The sequence below is a fragment of the Ambystoma mexicanum genome, chromosome 12 (genome assembly GCF_040938575.1).
Source record: "Ambystoma mexicanum isolate Mex_15411 chromosome 12, UKY_AmexF1_1, whole genome shotgun sequence".
NCBI lineage: Eukaryota > Metazoa > Chordata > Amphibia > Caudata > Ambystomatidae > Ambystoma > Ambystoma mexicanum.
Genome location: NC_090936.1, coordinates 753607554 through 753624194, shown reverse-complemented (window position 1 = coordinate 753624194; position 16641 = coordinate 753607554).

Here is a 16641-nt window from a genome sequence, read left to right as displayed (position 1 = left end):
GTGCAGGGCAACTACATCTGGACTATTGAACCTAGCCATATCTTGACAAACTTCCAGCACTCCCAGGAAATTAAAACCAGGCACAGTGCACCACACCACCTCCACTCCTTTTGTATCAAAATTGTTAGCCACATTCCTAGATTTAGCATACTTCTCCAAACCATTCACAAATATATCTCCAACCACCAACACCCTGACTTTCTCCACCTCTGCCATCTTCACTACACTCAGCCTCTCTCAATACAAAGTGGAACCTCACAACTGATTGGCTTATCCACAAAATACACTCGTATTTCATGCTCAGAAGCCCCGGATGTGTCACGCCCTGTCCGCAAACACTTACGGTGTCTGCGGAGTGCATAACACTGGGGCAGACCTTCTACCCTTTCCACTTCACTCTCTGCACCATTCCCTCATTGGCTACTGTTAAGCAGTCACATAACCATCCACCAATCACATTCAAGAACTCTACATCTAACTCCATCATCACAGTTCAGCACTTAAGATGTACTGTTGATCACTCTGAGTACAATTGTGCTGTGATTGCAAAGCACCTACAGCAACAACTACTGTACAACTCTCCAAGATTTCTGCTTGCATATTCATGCACATCCTCAATCATGAACACAAACTGCAGGTATGAATATTTTCTGCACAGTACATGTACAGTTCTTGTTAAAATGCATCGAAACAGGGTAACTGCCACTTACCCTGGATAACCTGTAAAAAAAGCTTACTGTCATTTCTCCCATCTTCTATGAGCAAGTGTCACTTGCAAAGCTGTCTGCTCTCCAAATTTGTATTTACCCATATTACTAACTCTAATGTGCAAACTGTTATTCTCTTCATTCATTCTGTCATTTGTGTAACCACTGCCACCTATTTATCCACATTTCAACCATAATAGCATGTAATGCATTATAGTACATAGGATGTACATACAATTTCCTTTCTATAAATTCTGGATATTTTACATACAATCTATCATTTGAACTTCCTTTAGGAATGATTGTAACAGTAATCAGACACAACACACACAGCTGTTTAACAAAGTGTCATTTCATGTTAAAAGCTGGGAGAAATAACAGTATAATTGTGGGACAAGGCTTTGTAGGGTGTTATAAAGTGGCACACAGCCAGGATGAGTACATGCATCTTTATTCGTGCACACAGATAGCCAATATCATTTGAAAAGCACCCAGCTGAAATGCCACCACTGCCTCTATAACTTTTCTTCCAATCTAGACAGCTCTCCCAGTCCAGCTGGTTACCCATTCCGTTCTAGAATTTACAACAGCATTCAACTATACACAGGAGCAGTCATGTCTATCACATCATGTACAACCATGTACAAACAGTGTAGTAAACCAACACATCTCCCCTTCCCTTCAGTCTACAGCGCAAGCACCAGAACGTTCATTGCAACCCTTACTTTATTTCAGACTCTCCCATCTCTACCATCTCCAAGCACCACAGGATCACCCAGTAGTGTGCTAATCAGCTGCACTCTGGTAAACTTGCTTTGTCCCTTTGCAACTTTTCCAGGTTTTCTTATATGAACCTTCTCCCCTACAACTATCCTAGAGAGTAATAAGCTGCTGAACCCATCAAATACTTCTGCATTATTCCCACACCTTCACAAATTCATACATTGCATGCTTTTCCCCACAGTTCCTGCCATTTACCCTGTATAAATAGCAAGAAAAGCATACAGTTATTTCTCCTATCTCCTGACATCCAATAACACTGCCTTAAAAAGCCGAGTATGTTTTGTGTTCTTACTATTGTAATCATTTCTAAGGCAAGTTCAACTGACAGATTCTAAGTAAAATATACATAATGCACATAGACAAAGGAAACTGCATCTACATGCTATGCAAAGTTATCAGAAAGCACTACTACTGCAAAAACAAATTCATGTCTACATTAACAATAGTGCTATTAACGCACATATTTACTAACTTCTTTCTTTCACATTTGCAGTGAAGACCACTCTCCTGAAAACCAGCAGCATCTAACGTACGAACCAGAACTCAGATGAAACCTACTCTTTCCATCCAAAAAAGTAAGTCCAATACTGCCACAATGTTCCAACTGTTACTCAAACACTATAGAATTCTAGTATTGTATTAACCCTGTAGCATTAGATTCAGTATTACTGCTTGCCTCTCAGCAGGTGCATACTTTGTATTGTCATCTGAACACCAGTATAGTAACACACAAATACGAGAATAGCCTTCCCAACCCGAAGTAACAGCCCATTGCACAATCACACACCTCTACATACATGCCTACCATCATACTCAGACACTCAGGCACAAAGCACAACATACACTGCACAACACCCCAACCCAAACTTTCTATTTTTCTCCAACATACCCCAAAGAATGCCTACCAAAAAGCAACTCCACAGAAAGCAACGCAGAAGTTACCAAAATAAAAATAAAAGTGTCCAAAATAAGCATCCACCTATAGCAGAATGTGTACAAAAAGTTCAAACAATAAAGCTAATACAGTCACTAAGCAAAACAAAGCCAGCTTCCAGTTAAGAAACTTTGCCTCCTCTTTCAAAATTAAAAAAACAAACCAGAAAGTGATTAACAAGACTGCAGATACCACTAGTGCACTGCACCTATCAATCTCAATGTAGCCACAAGTAAGCATACCAAAATTATTTTACAAAAAAATGTTAGGCCACAGAGTCCTTCAGAACCATATAAAAACAGGAGAGAAATCACACACATCCCTTAAAAACCTACCGAAGAAAATGATTCCTAGAAGCTCTCATAGACAGTGCAATCCTTCTCAAAAGGAAATTATTTATTTTAGTTTTAAACAGAATGAAACTACTAACAAAACTAACTACTAAAGTACAAAAAAGACTTCTCAATAAATGGAATATCTAAAAAGATAGCTTCGCAAACATCTGTGGAGGTGAATGGAGTCACGCCACCAACACAGAACCATGTTTCAATGAAGAAGCATACAAACAAAAGCAAAGAATGCCAATTGCCATGCATAGCAGTTGACAAGGGTATGAAAAACCTAACAATACCATTATGGAACAAGAAACGCTGATCACAAAAATATCCCTAGAAAACTTACAGGGTAATTCATAGAATTTCGCAGAAAAGTGTCGCAAGCGGCTGGCGCAGAGTGTCCGCGTGCGATTGTCTGCGCCAGGCGCGTGCGCCAAAACCGATTTCCGCGCACAGCGTATTCATGGATTTCAGGCTCCCAAACCAGCCGTGGCGCAGAGTATCGCAGCGACCCTGCAGCAGCGCCAGTAACGCCCCCAAGAACGCCCTCACGCAAGGAAAAGCCATCAAAATCGCTAAATCATCGCAAAGGGCTGCGCCAACCCTGGACCAGTTTACAGGGCTGCCAAACAAGGAACGCAAAGCGGGTAACGTTCATATGAGGGGTACGTGGGAAGTATTACATGCGATTAGCCAGGGTACGTGTATGACAGGGGTACGCATGAAGGTTTACACGCGATTAGCCAGGGTACGTGTATTACAGGGTACGCGGGAATTATCACACGTGATTTGGCTGGGTACGTGTATGACAGGGGTACGCGTGAAGTTTTACACGCGATTAGCCAGGGTACGTGTATTACAGGGGTACGCGGGAATTGTCACACGCGATTTGGCTGGGTACGTGTATTACAGGGGTGCGTGGGAATAATCACACGCGATTTGGCTGGGTACGTGTATTACAGGGGTGCGCGGGAATTATCACACACGATTTGGCTGGGTACGTGTATTACAGGGGTGCGCAGGAAGTTACACACGCGATTAGGCTGGGTGGGTCCTCACAGGTGTTTCCTGTACACCCTCTTTGGCCCCTGAAGGCAGCCCATAACACAGGGGACTACCCTGCACACCTGCTCATGTCTCCCACCCCCCACCCCCCCAGCTGTGTGAGGCACCCTCCACCAGGCCCCCACTCATGTCCCCTATCACCCCCACCCCCCAGCCACCATGGGCAGCCCCAACCAGGCTCCCACCCATGTCTACCACCACCCCCACCCACCATGGGCAGCCTCTGCCAGGCCCCCACTCATGTCTCCCACCACCCCCACCCCCCAAGCAGTGTGGGGCACCCTCCACCAGGCTCCCACCCATGTCTCCCACCACCCCCACCCCCCAGCTACCATGGGCAGCCCCCACCAGGCCCCCACTCATGTCTCCCACCCACCCCCACCCCCCAGCAGTGCAGGGGCAGCCCCCACCAGGCTCCCACCCATGTCTACCACCCCCCCACCCCCCAGCCACCATGGGCAGCCCCCGCCAGGCCCCCACTCATGTCTCCCACCACCCCCACCCCTCCAGCAGTGTGGGGCACCCTCCACCAGGCCCCCACTCATGTCTCCCACCCACCCCCACCCCCCAGCAGTGCAGGGGCACCCTCCACCAGGCTCCCACCCGTGTCTACCCCCCCACCCCCCAGCCACCATGGGCAGCCCCCGCCAGGCACCCACTCATGTCTCCCACCACCCCCACCCCCCCAGCAGTGTGGGGCACCCTCCACCAGGCCCACACCCATGTCTCCCACCACCCCCACCCACCATGGGCAGCCTCCGCCAGGCCCCCACTCATGTCTCCCACCCACCCCCCCAGCAGTGTGGGGCACCCTCCACCAGGCTCCCACTCATGTCTACCACCACCCCCACCCCCCAGCACTGTGGGGCAGCCTCCACCAGGCCCCCACTCATGTCTCCCACCACCCCCACCCCCCACCCACCATGGGCAGCCCCCACCAGGCCCCCACTCATGTCTCCCACCCACCCCCACCCCCAGCAGTGCAGGGGCACCCTCCGCCAGGCCCCCACTCATGTCTCCCACCAACCCACACCCCCCAGCAGTGTGGGGCACCCTCCACCAGGCTCCCACCCATGTCTACCACCACCCCCACCCCCCAGCACTGTGGGGCAGCCTCCACCAGGCCCCCACCCATGTCTCCCACCACCCCCACCCCCCAGCCACCATGGGCAGCCTCCGCCAGGCCCCCACTCATGTCTCCCACCACCCCCACCCCCCCAGCAGTGTGGGGCACCCTCCACCAGGCCCCCACTAATGTCTCCCACCCACCCCAACCCCCCAGCAGTGCAGGGGCACCCTCCACCAGGCTCCCACCCGTGTCTACCCCCCCACCCCCCAGCCACCATGGGCAGCCCCCGCCAGGCACCCACTCATGTCTCCCACCACCCCCACCCCCACAGCAGTGTGGGGCACCCTCCACCAGGCCCACACCCATGTCTCCCACCACCCCCACCCCCCACCCATCATGGGCAGCCTCCGCCAGGCCCCCACTCATGTCTCCCACGCACCCCCACCCCCCCAGCAGTGTGGGGCACCCTCCACCAGGCTCCCACCCATGTCTACCACCACCCCCACCCCCCAGCACTGTGGGGCAGCCTCCACCAGGCCCCCACTCATGTCTCCCACCACCCCCACCCCCCAGCCACCATGGGCAGCCCCCACCAGGCCCCCACTCATGTCTCCCACCCACCCCCACCCCCCAGCAGTGCAGGGGCACCCTCCGCCAGGCCCCCACTCATGTCTCCCACCCACCCACACCCCCCAGCAGTGTGGGGCACCCTCCACCAGGCTCCCACCCATGTCTACCACCACCCCCACCCCCCAGCCACCATGGGCAGCCCCCACCAGGCCCCCACTCATGTCTCCCACCCACCCCCAACCTCCAGCAGTGCAGGGGCACCCTCCACCAGGCTCCCACCCGTGTCTACCACCCCCCCACCCCCAGCCACCATGGGCATCCCCCACCAGGCCCCCACTCATGTCTCCCACCACCCCCACACCCCCAGCAGTGTGGGGCACCCTCCACCAGGCCCCCACCCATGTCTACCACCACCCCCACCCCCCACCCACCATGGGCAGCCCCCGCCAGGCCCCCACTCATGTCTCCCACCACCCCCACCCCCCCAGCAGTGTGGGGCACCCTCCACCAGGCCCCCACCCATGTCTCCCACCACCCCCACCCCCCAGCCACCATGGACAGCCTCCGCCAGGCCCCCACTCATGTCTCCCACCCACCCCCACCCCCCCAGCAGTGTTGGGCACCCTCCACCAGGCTCCCACCCATGTCTAGCACCATCCCCACCCCCAGCCACCATGGGCAGCCCCCGCCAGGCCCCCACTCATGTCTCCCACCACCCCCACCCCCCCAGCAGTGTGGGGCACCCTCCACCAGGCCCCCACTCATGTCTCCCACCCACCCCCACCCCCCAGCAGTGCAGCGGCACCCTCCACCAGGCCCCCACTCATGTCCCCTATCACCCCCACCCCCCAGCCACCATGGGCAGCCCCAACCAGGCTCCCACCCATGTCTACCACCACCCCCACCCACCATGGGCAGCCTCCGCCAGGCCCCCACTCATGTCTCCCACCACCCCCACCCCCCAAGCAGTGTGGGGCACCCTCCACCAGGCTCCCACCCATGTCTCCCACCACCCCCACCCCCCAGCCACCATGGGCAGCCCCCACCAGGCCCCCACTCATGTCTCCCACCCACCCCCACCCCCCAGCAGTGCAGGGGCACCCTCCACCAGGCTTCCACCCGTGTCTACCCCCCCACCCCCCAGCCACCATGGGCAGCCCCCGCCAGGCACCCACTCATGTCTCCCACCACCCCCACCCCCCCAGCAGTGTGGGGCACCCTCCACCAGGCCCACACCCATGTCTCCCACCACCCCCACCCCCCACCCACCATGGGCAGCCTCCGCCAGGCCCCCACTCATGTCTCCCACCCACCCCCACCCCCCCAGCAGTGTGGGGCACCCTCCACCAGGCTCCCACTCATGTCTACCACCACCCCCACCCCCCAGCACTGTGAGGCAGCCTCCACCAGGCCCCCACTCATGTCTCCCACCACCCCCACCCCCCAGCCACCATGGGCAGCCCCCACCAGGCCCCCACTCATGTCTCCCACCCACCCCCACCCCCAGCAGTGCAGGGGCACCCTCCGCCAGGCCCCCACTCATGTCTCCCACCAACCCACACCCCCCAGCAGTGTGGGGCACCCTCCACCAGGCTCCCACCCATGTCTACCACCACCCCCACCCCCCAGCACTGTGGGGCAGCCTCCACCAGGCCCCCACCCATGTCTCCCACCACCCCCACCCCCCAGCCACCATGGGCAGCCTCCGCCAGGCCCCCACTCATGTCTCCCACCACCCCCACCCCCCCAGCACGGTGGGGCACCCTCCACCAGGCCCCCACTAATGTCTCCCACCCACCCCCACCCCCCAGCAGTGCAGGGGCACCCTCCACCAGGCTCCCACCCGTGTCTACCCCCCCACCCCCCAGCCACCATGGGCAGCCCCCGCCAGGCACCCACTCATGTCTCCCACCACCCCCACCCCCACAGCAGTGTGGGGCACCCTCCACCAGGCCCACACCCATGTCTCCCACCACCCCCACCCCCCACCCATCATGGGCAGCCTCCGCCAGGCCCCCACTCATGTCTCCCACGCACCCCCACCCCCCCAGCAGTGTGGGGCACCCTCCACCAGGCTCCCACCCATGTCTACCACCACCCCCACCCCCCAGCACTGTGGGGCAGCCTCCACCAGGCCCCCACTCATGTATCCCACCACCCCCACCCCACTAGCCACCATGGGCAGCCCCCACCAGGCCCCCACTCATGTCTCCCACCCACCCCCAACCTCCCAGCAGTGCAGGGGCACCCTCCGCCAGGCCCCCACTCATGTCTCCCACCCACCCACACCCCCCAGCAGTGTGAGGCACCCTCCACCAGGCTCCCACCCATGTCTACCACCACCCCCAGCCCCCAGCCACCATGGGCAGCCCCCACCAGGCCCCCACTCATGTCTCCCACCCACCCCCAACCTCCAGCAGTGCAGGGGCACCCTCCACCAGGCTCCCACCCGTGTCTACCACCCCCCCACCCCCCAGCCACCATGGGCATCCCCCACCAGGCCCCCACTCATGTCTCCCACCACCCCCACACCCCCAGCAGTGTGGGGCACCCTCCACCAGGCCCCCACCCATGTCTCCCACCACCCCCACCCCCCACCCACCATGGGCAGCCCCCGCCAGGCCCCCACTCATGTCTCCCACCACCCCCACCCCCCCAGCAGTGTGGGGCACCCTCCACCAGGCCCCCACCCATGTCTCCCACCACCCCCACCCCCCAGCCACCATGGACAGCCTCCGCCAGGCCCCCACTCATGTCTCCCACCCACCCCCACCCCCCCAGCAGTGTGGGGCACCCTCCACCAGGCTCCCACCCATGTCTACCACCACCCCCACCCCCAGCCACCATGGGCAGCCCCCGCCAGGCCCCCACTCATGTCTCCCACCACCCCCACCCCCCCAGCAGTGTGGGGCACCCTCCACCAGGCCCCCACTCATGTCTCCCACCCACCCCCACCCCCCAGCAGTGCAGGGGCACCCTCCACCAGGCTCCCACCCATGTCTACCACCACCCCCACCCCCCAGCACTGTGGGGCAGCCTCCACCAGGCCCCCACCCATGTCTCCCACCACCCCCACCCCCCAGCCACCATGGGCAGCCTCCGCCAGGCCCCCACTCATGTCTCCCACCACCCCCACCCCCCAGCAGTGTGGGGCACCCTCCACCAGGCCCCCACCCATGTCTCCCACCACCCCCACCCCCCACCCACCATGGGCAGCCTCCGCCATGCCACCACTCATGTCTCCCACCCACCCCCACCCCCCAGCACTGTGGGGCAGCCCCCACCAGGCCCCCACTCATGTCTCCCACCCACCCCCACCCCCCAGCAGTGCAGGGGCACCCTCCACCAGGCTCCCACCCTTGTCTACCACCCCCCACCCCCCAGCCACCATGGGCAGCCCCCACCAGGCCCCCACTCATGTCTCCCACCACCCCCACCCCCCCAGCAGTGTGGGGCACCCTCCACCAGGCCCCCACAAATGTCTCCCACCACCCCCACCCCCACCCACCATGGACAGCCCCCGCCAGGCCCCCACTCATGTCTCCCACCACCCCCACCCCCCCAGCAGTGTGGGGCACCCTCCACCAGGCCCCCACCCATGTCTCCCACCACCCCCAAGCCACCATGGGCAGCCTCCGCCAGGCCCCCACTCATGTCTCCCACCCACCCCCACCCCCCAGCAGTGTGGGGCACCCTCCACCAGGCTCCCACCCATGTCTACCACCACCCCCACCCCCCAGCTACCATGGGCAGCCCCCGCCAGGCCCCCACTCATGTCTGCCACCACCCCCACCCCCCCAGCAGTGTGGGGCACCCTCCACCAGGCCCCCACTCATGTCTCCCACCACCCCCACCCCCCAGCCACCATGGGCAGCCCCCACCAGGCCCCCACTCATGTCTCCCACCCACCCCCACCCCCAGCAGTGCAGGGGCACCCTCCGCCAGGCCCCCACTCATGTCTCCCACCAACCCACACCCCCCAGAAGTGTGGGGCACCCTCCACCAGGCTCCCACCCATGTCTACCACCACCCCCACCCCCCAGCACTGTGGGGCAGCCTCCACCAGGCCCCCACCCATGTCTCCCACCACCCCCACCCCCCAGCCACCATGGGCAACCTCCGCCAGGCCCCCACTCATATCTCCCACCACCCCCACCCCCCCAGCAGTGTGGGGCACCCTCCACCAGGCCCCCACTAATGTCTCCCACCCACCCCCACCCCCCAGCAGTGCAGGGGCACCCTCCACCAGGCTCCCACCCGTGTCTACCCCCCCACCCCCCAGCCACCATGGGCAGCCCCCGCCAGGCACCCACTCATGTCTCCCACCACCCCCACCCCCACAGCAGTGTGGGGCACCCTCCACCAGGCCCACACCCATGTCTCCCAACACCCCCACCCCCCCACCCATCATGGGCAGCCTCCGCCAGGCCCCCACTCATGTCTCCCACGCACCCCCACCCCCCCAGCAGTGTGGGGCACCCTCCACCAGGCTCCCGCCCATGTCTACCACCACCCTACCCCCCAGCACTGTGGGGCAGCCTCCACCAGGCCCCCACTCATGTCTCCCACCACCCCCACCCCCCAGCCACCATGGGCAGCCCCCACCAGGCCCCCACTCATGTCTCCCACCCACCCCCACCCCCCAGCAGTGCAGGGGCACCCTCCGCCAGGCCCCCACTCATGTCTCCCACCCACCCACACCCCCCAGCAGTGTGGGGCACCCTCCACCAGGCTCCCACCCATGTCTACCACCACCCCCACCCCCCAGCCACCATGGGCAGCCCCCACCAGGCCCCCACTCATGTCTCCCACCCACCCCCAACCTCCAGCAGTGCAGGGGCACCCTCCACCAGGCTCCCACCCGTGTCTACCACCCCCCCACCCCCCAGCCACCATGGGCATCCCCCACCAGGCCCCCACTCATGTCTCCCACCACCCCCACACCCCCAGCAGTGTGGGGCACCCTCCACCAGGCCCCCACCCATGTCTCCCACCACCCCCACCCCCACACCCACCATGGGCAGCCCCCGCCAGGCCCCCACTCATGTCTCCCACCACCCCCACCCCCCCAGCAGTGTGGGGCACCCTCCACCAGGCCCCCACCCATGTCTCCCACCACCCCCACCCCCCAGCCACCATGGACAGCCTCCGCCAGGCCCCCACTCATGTCTCCCACCCACCCCCACCCCCCCAGCAGTGTGGGGCACCCTCCACCAGGCTCCCACCCATGTCTACCACCACCCCCACCCCCAGCCACCATGGGCAGCCCCCGCCAGGCCCCCACTCATGTCTCCCACCACCCCCACCCCCCCAGCAGTGTGGGGCACCCTCCACCAGGCCCCCACTCATGTCTCCCACCCACCCCCACCCCCCAGCAGTGCAGCGGCACCCTCCACCAGGCCCCCACTCATGTCCCCTATCACCTCCACCCCCCAGTCACCATGGGCAGCCCCAACCAGGCTCCCACCCATGTCTACCACCACCCCCACCCACCATGGGCAGCCTCCGCCAGGCCCCCACTCATGTCTCCCACCACCCCCACCCCCCAAGCAGTGTGGGGCACCCTCCACCAGGCTCCCACCCATGTCTCCCACCACCCCCACCCCCCAGCCACCATGGGCAGCCCCCACCAGGCCCCCACTCATGTCTCCCACCCACCCCCACCCCCCAGCAGTGCAGGGGCAGCCCCCACCAGGCTCCCACCCATGTCTACCACCCCCCACCCCCCAGCCACCATGGGCAGCCCCCGCCAGGCCCCCACTCATGTCTCCCACCACCCCCACCCCTCCAGCAGTGTGGGGCACCCTCCACCAGGCCCCCACTCATGTCTCCCACCCACCCCCACCCCCCAGCAGTGCAGGGGCACCCTCCACCAGGCTCCCACCCGTGTCTACCCCCCCACCCCCCAGCCACCATGGGCAGCCCCCGCCAGGCACCCACTCATGTCTCCCACCACCCCCACCCCCCCAGCAGTGTGGGGCACCCTCCACCAGGCCCACACCCATGTCTCCCACCACCCCCACCCCCCACCCACCATGGGCAGCCTCCGCCAGGCCCCCACTCATGTCTCCCACCCACCCCCACCCCCCCAGCAGTGTGGGGCACCCTCCACCAGGCTCCCACTCATGTCTACCACCACCCCCACCCCCCAGCACTGTGGGGCAGCCTCCACCAGGCCCCCACTCATGTCTCCCACCACCCCCACCCCCCAGCCACCATGGGCAGCCCCCACCAGGCCCCCACTCATGTCTCCCACCCACCCCCACCCCCAGCAGTGCAGGGGCACCCTCCGCCAGGCCCCCACTCATGTCTCCCACCAACCCACACCCCCCAGCAGAGTGGGGCACCCTCCACCAGGCTCCCACCCATGTCTACCACCACCCCCACCCCCCAGCACTGTGGGGCAGCCTCCACCAGGCCCCCACCCATGTCTCCCACCACCCCCACCCCCCAGCCACCATGGGCAGCCTCCGCCAGGCCCCCACTCATGTCTCCCACCACCCCCACCCCCCCAGCAGTGTGGGGCACCCTCCACCAGGCCCCCACTAATGTCTCCCACCCACCCCCACCCCCCAGCAGTGCAGGGGCACCCTCCACCAGGCTCCCACCCGTGTCTACCCCCCACCCCCCAGCCACCATGGGCAGCCCCCGCCAGGCACCCACTCATGTCTCCCACCACCCCCACCCCCACAGCAGTGTGGGGCACCCTCCACCAGGCCCACACCCATGTCTCCCACCACCCCCACCCCCCACCCATCATGGGCAGCCTCCGCCAGGCCCCCACTCATGTCTCCCACGCACCCCCACCCCCCCAGCAGTGTGGGGCACCCTCCACCAGGCTCCCACCCATGTCTACCACCACCCCCACCCCCCAGCACTGTGGGGCAGCCTCCACCAGGCCCCCACTCATGTCTCCCACCCCCCCACCCCCAGCCACCATGGGCAGCCCCCACCAGGCCCCCACTCATGTCTCCCACCCACCCCCACCCCCCAGCAGTGCAGGGGCACCCTCCGCCAGGCCCCCACTCATGTCTCCCACCCACCCACACCCCCCAGCAGTGTGGGGCACCCTCCACCAGGCTCCCACCCATGTCTACCACCACCCCCACCCCCCAGCCACCATAGGCAGCCCCCACCAGGCCCCCACTCATGTCTCCCACCCACCCCCAACCTCCAGCAGTGCAGGGGCACCCTCCACCAGGCTCCCACCCATGTCTACCACCCCCCCACCCCCCAGCCACCATGGGCATCCCCCACCAGGCTCCCACTCATGTCTCCCACCACCCCCACACCCCCAGCAGTGTGGGGCACCCTCCACCAGGCCCCCACCCATGTCTCCCACCACCCCCACCCCCCACCCACCATGGGCAGCCCCCGCCAGGCCCCCACTCATGTCTCCCACCACCCCCACCCCCCCAGCAGTGTGGGGCACCCTCCACCAGGCCCCCACCCATGTCTCCCACCACCCCCACCCCCCAGCCACCATGGACAGCCTCCGCCAGGCCCCCACTCATGTCTCCCACCCACCCCCACCCCCCCAGCAGTGTGGGGCACCCTCCACCAGGCTCCCACCCATGTCTACCACCACCCCCACCCCCAGCCACCATGGGCAGCCCCCGCCAGGCCCCCACTCATGTCTCCCACCACCCCCACCCCCCCAGCAGTGTGGGGCACCCTCCACCAGGCCCCCACTCATGTCTCCCACCCACCCCCACCCCCCAGCAGTGCAGGGGCACCCTCCACCAGGCTCCCACCCATGTCTACCACCACCCCCACCCCCCAGCACTGTGGGGCAGCCTCCACCAGGCCCCCACCCATGTCTCCCACCACCCCCACCCCCCAGCCACCATGGGCAGCCTCCGCCAGGCCCCCACTATGTCTCCCACCACCCCCACCCCCCAGCAGTGTGGGGCACCCTCCACCAGGCCCCCACCCATGTCTCCCACCACCCCCACCCCCCACCCACCATGGGCAGCCTCTGCCATGCCCCCACTCATGTCTCCCACCCACCCCCACCCCCCAGCACTGTGGGGCAGCCCCCACCAGGCCCCCACTCATGTCTCCCACCGACCCCCACCCCCCAGCAGTGCAGGGGCACCCTCCACCAGGCTCCCACCCGTGTCTACCACCCCCCACCCCCCAGCCACCATGGGCAGCCCCCACCAGGCCCCCACTCATGTCTCCCACCACCCCCACCCCCCCAGCAGTGTGGGGCACCCTCCACCAGGCCCCCACAAATGTCTCCCACCACCCCCACCCCCACCCACCATGGACAGCCCCTGCCAGGCCCCCACTCATGTCTCCCACCACCCCCACCCCCCCAGCAGTGTGGGGCACCCTCCACCAGGCCCCCACCCATGTCTCCCACCACCCCCACCCCCGAGCCACCATGGGCAGCCTCCGCCAGGCCCCCACTCATGTCTCCCACCCACCCCCACCCCCCCAGCAGTGTGGGGCACCCTCCACCAGGCTCCCACCCATGTCTACCACCACCCCCACCCCCCAGCTACCATGGGCAGCCCCCGCCAGGCCCCCACTCATGTCTGCCACCACCCCCACCCCCCCAGCAGTGTGGGGCACCCTCCACCAGGCCCCCACTCATGTCCCCCACCCAGCCCACCCCCCAGCAGTGCAGGGGCACCCTCCACCAGGCTCCCACCCATATCTACCACCACCCCCACCCCCCAGCACTGTGGGGCAGTCTCCACCAGGCCCCCACCCATGTCTCCCACCACCCCCACCCCCCAGCCACCATGGGCAGCCTCCGCCAGGCCCCCACTCATGTCTCCCACCACCCCCACCCCCCCCAGCAGTGTGGGGCACCCCCACCAGGCCCCCACACATGTCTCCCACCACCCCCACCCCCCACCCACCATGGGCAGCCTCTGCCAGGCCCCCACCCATGTCTCCCACCACCCCCACCCCCCAGCCACCATGGGCAGCCTCCACCAGGCCCCCACCCATGTCTCCCACCACCCCCACCCCCCAGCCACCATGGGCAGCCTCCGACAGGCCCCCACTCATGTCTCCCACCCACCCCCACCCCCCCAGCAGTGTGGGGCACCCTCCACCAGGCTCCCACCCATGTCTACCACCACCCCCACCCCCAGCCACCATGGGCAGCCCCTGCCAGGCCCCCACTCATGTCTCCCACCACCCCCACCCCCCCAGCAGTGTGGGGCACCCTCCACCAGGCCCCCACTCATGTCTCCCACCCAGCCCCACCCCCCAGCAGTGCAGGGGCACCCTCCACCAGGCTCCCACCCATATCTACCCTCCACCAGGCCCCCACTCATGTCTCCCCCCACCCCCACCCCCCCAGCAGTGTGGGGCACCCTCCACCAGGCTCCCACCCATGTCTACCACCACCCCCACCCCCCAGCCACCATGGGCAGCCCCCGCCAGGCCCCCACTCATGTCTCCCACCACCCCCAGCCCCCAGCAGTGTGGGGCACCCTCCACCAGGCCCCCACTCATGTCTCCCACCCAGCCCAACCCCCCAGCAGTGCAGGGGCACCCTCCACCAGGCTCCCACCCATATCTACCACCACCCCCACCCCCAGCACGGTGGGGCAGCCTCCACCAGGCCCCCACTCATGTCTCCCACCCAGTGCCTTAAGTGGCACTACAAATCGAGCCGGGGCCCATCGAGGGGGCGTGGCCTAACAACGGGATCTTGATGGGCCGTTAGGCCACGCCCCCTTGACGAGCCCCGGCTCAATGGGCTACTGGCACCCCTGCCAGGCAGCCTTTTGCAGAGATTAGCACCCTCTCCCCTATGGGGGAGAGGGTGCTGATCTCCGCATTTATTTTGTATAGGCTTGCCTGGCAGGGGACAGCGCCTCGCCTATTCAGCCTTAATGGTGGTGCTGCCCCTCGCCAGCTGGGGAGGGGCAGCCTCACCATTAAGGCTGAAAGGGTGAGGCCACTGGAAGCAGAGGCCTTTTTCCTAAAGACTGAAACTCCCGCGAATCCGCGGGAGCTTCAGTATTAAGAAAGCAAGGCCTCTGCTTCCAGCGGCCTCACGTTTCTCCATAATGGTGGCGCCGGCCCACGTGCATCCCTTGATTAAAGGGATGCCTCGCAGGTGCGGCGCCACCATTATAGCTGAAAGGCATTTTTTCCTGAAGCTCTCGCACACGAGCGAGAGCTTCAGGCTGTAGAAAAAAATGCCTTTTCGTGTAGTGGCCGGGGCTGCCCGGGGAGATTAGTGGGCCCCGGCAGGGCCCCGCCTCAAAACGAAATTTCGGAGCCTGCCGGGGCCCAGCCCCGGCAGGCCCCGGCCCACTTAAAGCCCTGCTCCCACCCACCCCCACCCCCCAGCAGTGCAGGGGCACCCTCCACCAGGCTCCCACTCGTGTCTACCACCTCCCCACCCCCCAGCCACCATGGCCAGCCCCCGCCAGGCCCCCACTCATGTCTCCCACCACCCCCACCTCCCCAGCAGTGTGGGGCACCCTCCACCAGGCCCCCACCCATGTCTCCCACCACCCCCACCCCCCACCCCCACCCACCATGGACAGCCCCCGCCAGGCCCCCACTCATGTCTCCCACCGCCCCCACCCCCCCAGCAGTGTGGGGCACCCTCCACCAGGCCCCCACCCATGTCTCCCACCACCCCCACCCCCCAGCCACCATGGGCAGCCTCCGCCAGGCCCCCACTCATGTCTCCCACCCACCCCCACCCCCCCAGCAGTGTGGGGCACCCTCCACCAGGCTCCCACCCATGTCTACCACCACCCCACCCCCCAGCCACCATGGGCACCCTCCACCAGGCTCCCACCCATGTCTACCACCACCCCCACCCCCCAGCACTGTGGGGCAGCCTCCACCAGGCCCCCACCCATGTCTCCCACCACCCCCACCCCCCAGCCACCATGGGCAGCCTCCGCCAGGCCCCCACTCATGTCTCCCACCACCCCCACCCCCCCAGCAGTGTGGGGCACCCTCCACCAGGCTCCCACCCATGTCTACCACCACCCCCACCCCCAGCCACCATGGGCAGCCCCCACCAAGCTCCCACCCATGTCTACCACCCCCCCCGCCCCCAGCCACCATGGGCAGCCCCTGCCAGGCCCCCACTCATGTCTCCCACCACCCCCCACCCCCCCAGCAGTGTGGGGCACCCTCCACCAGGCCCCCACTCATGTCTCCCACCCACCCCCACCCCCCAGCAGT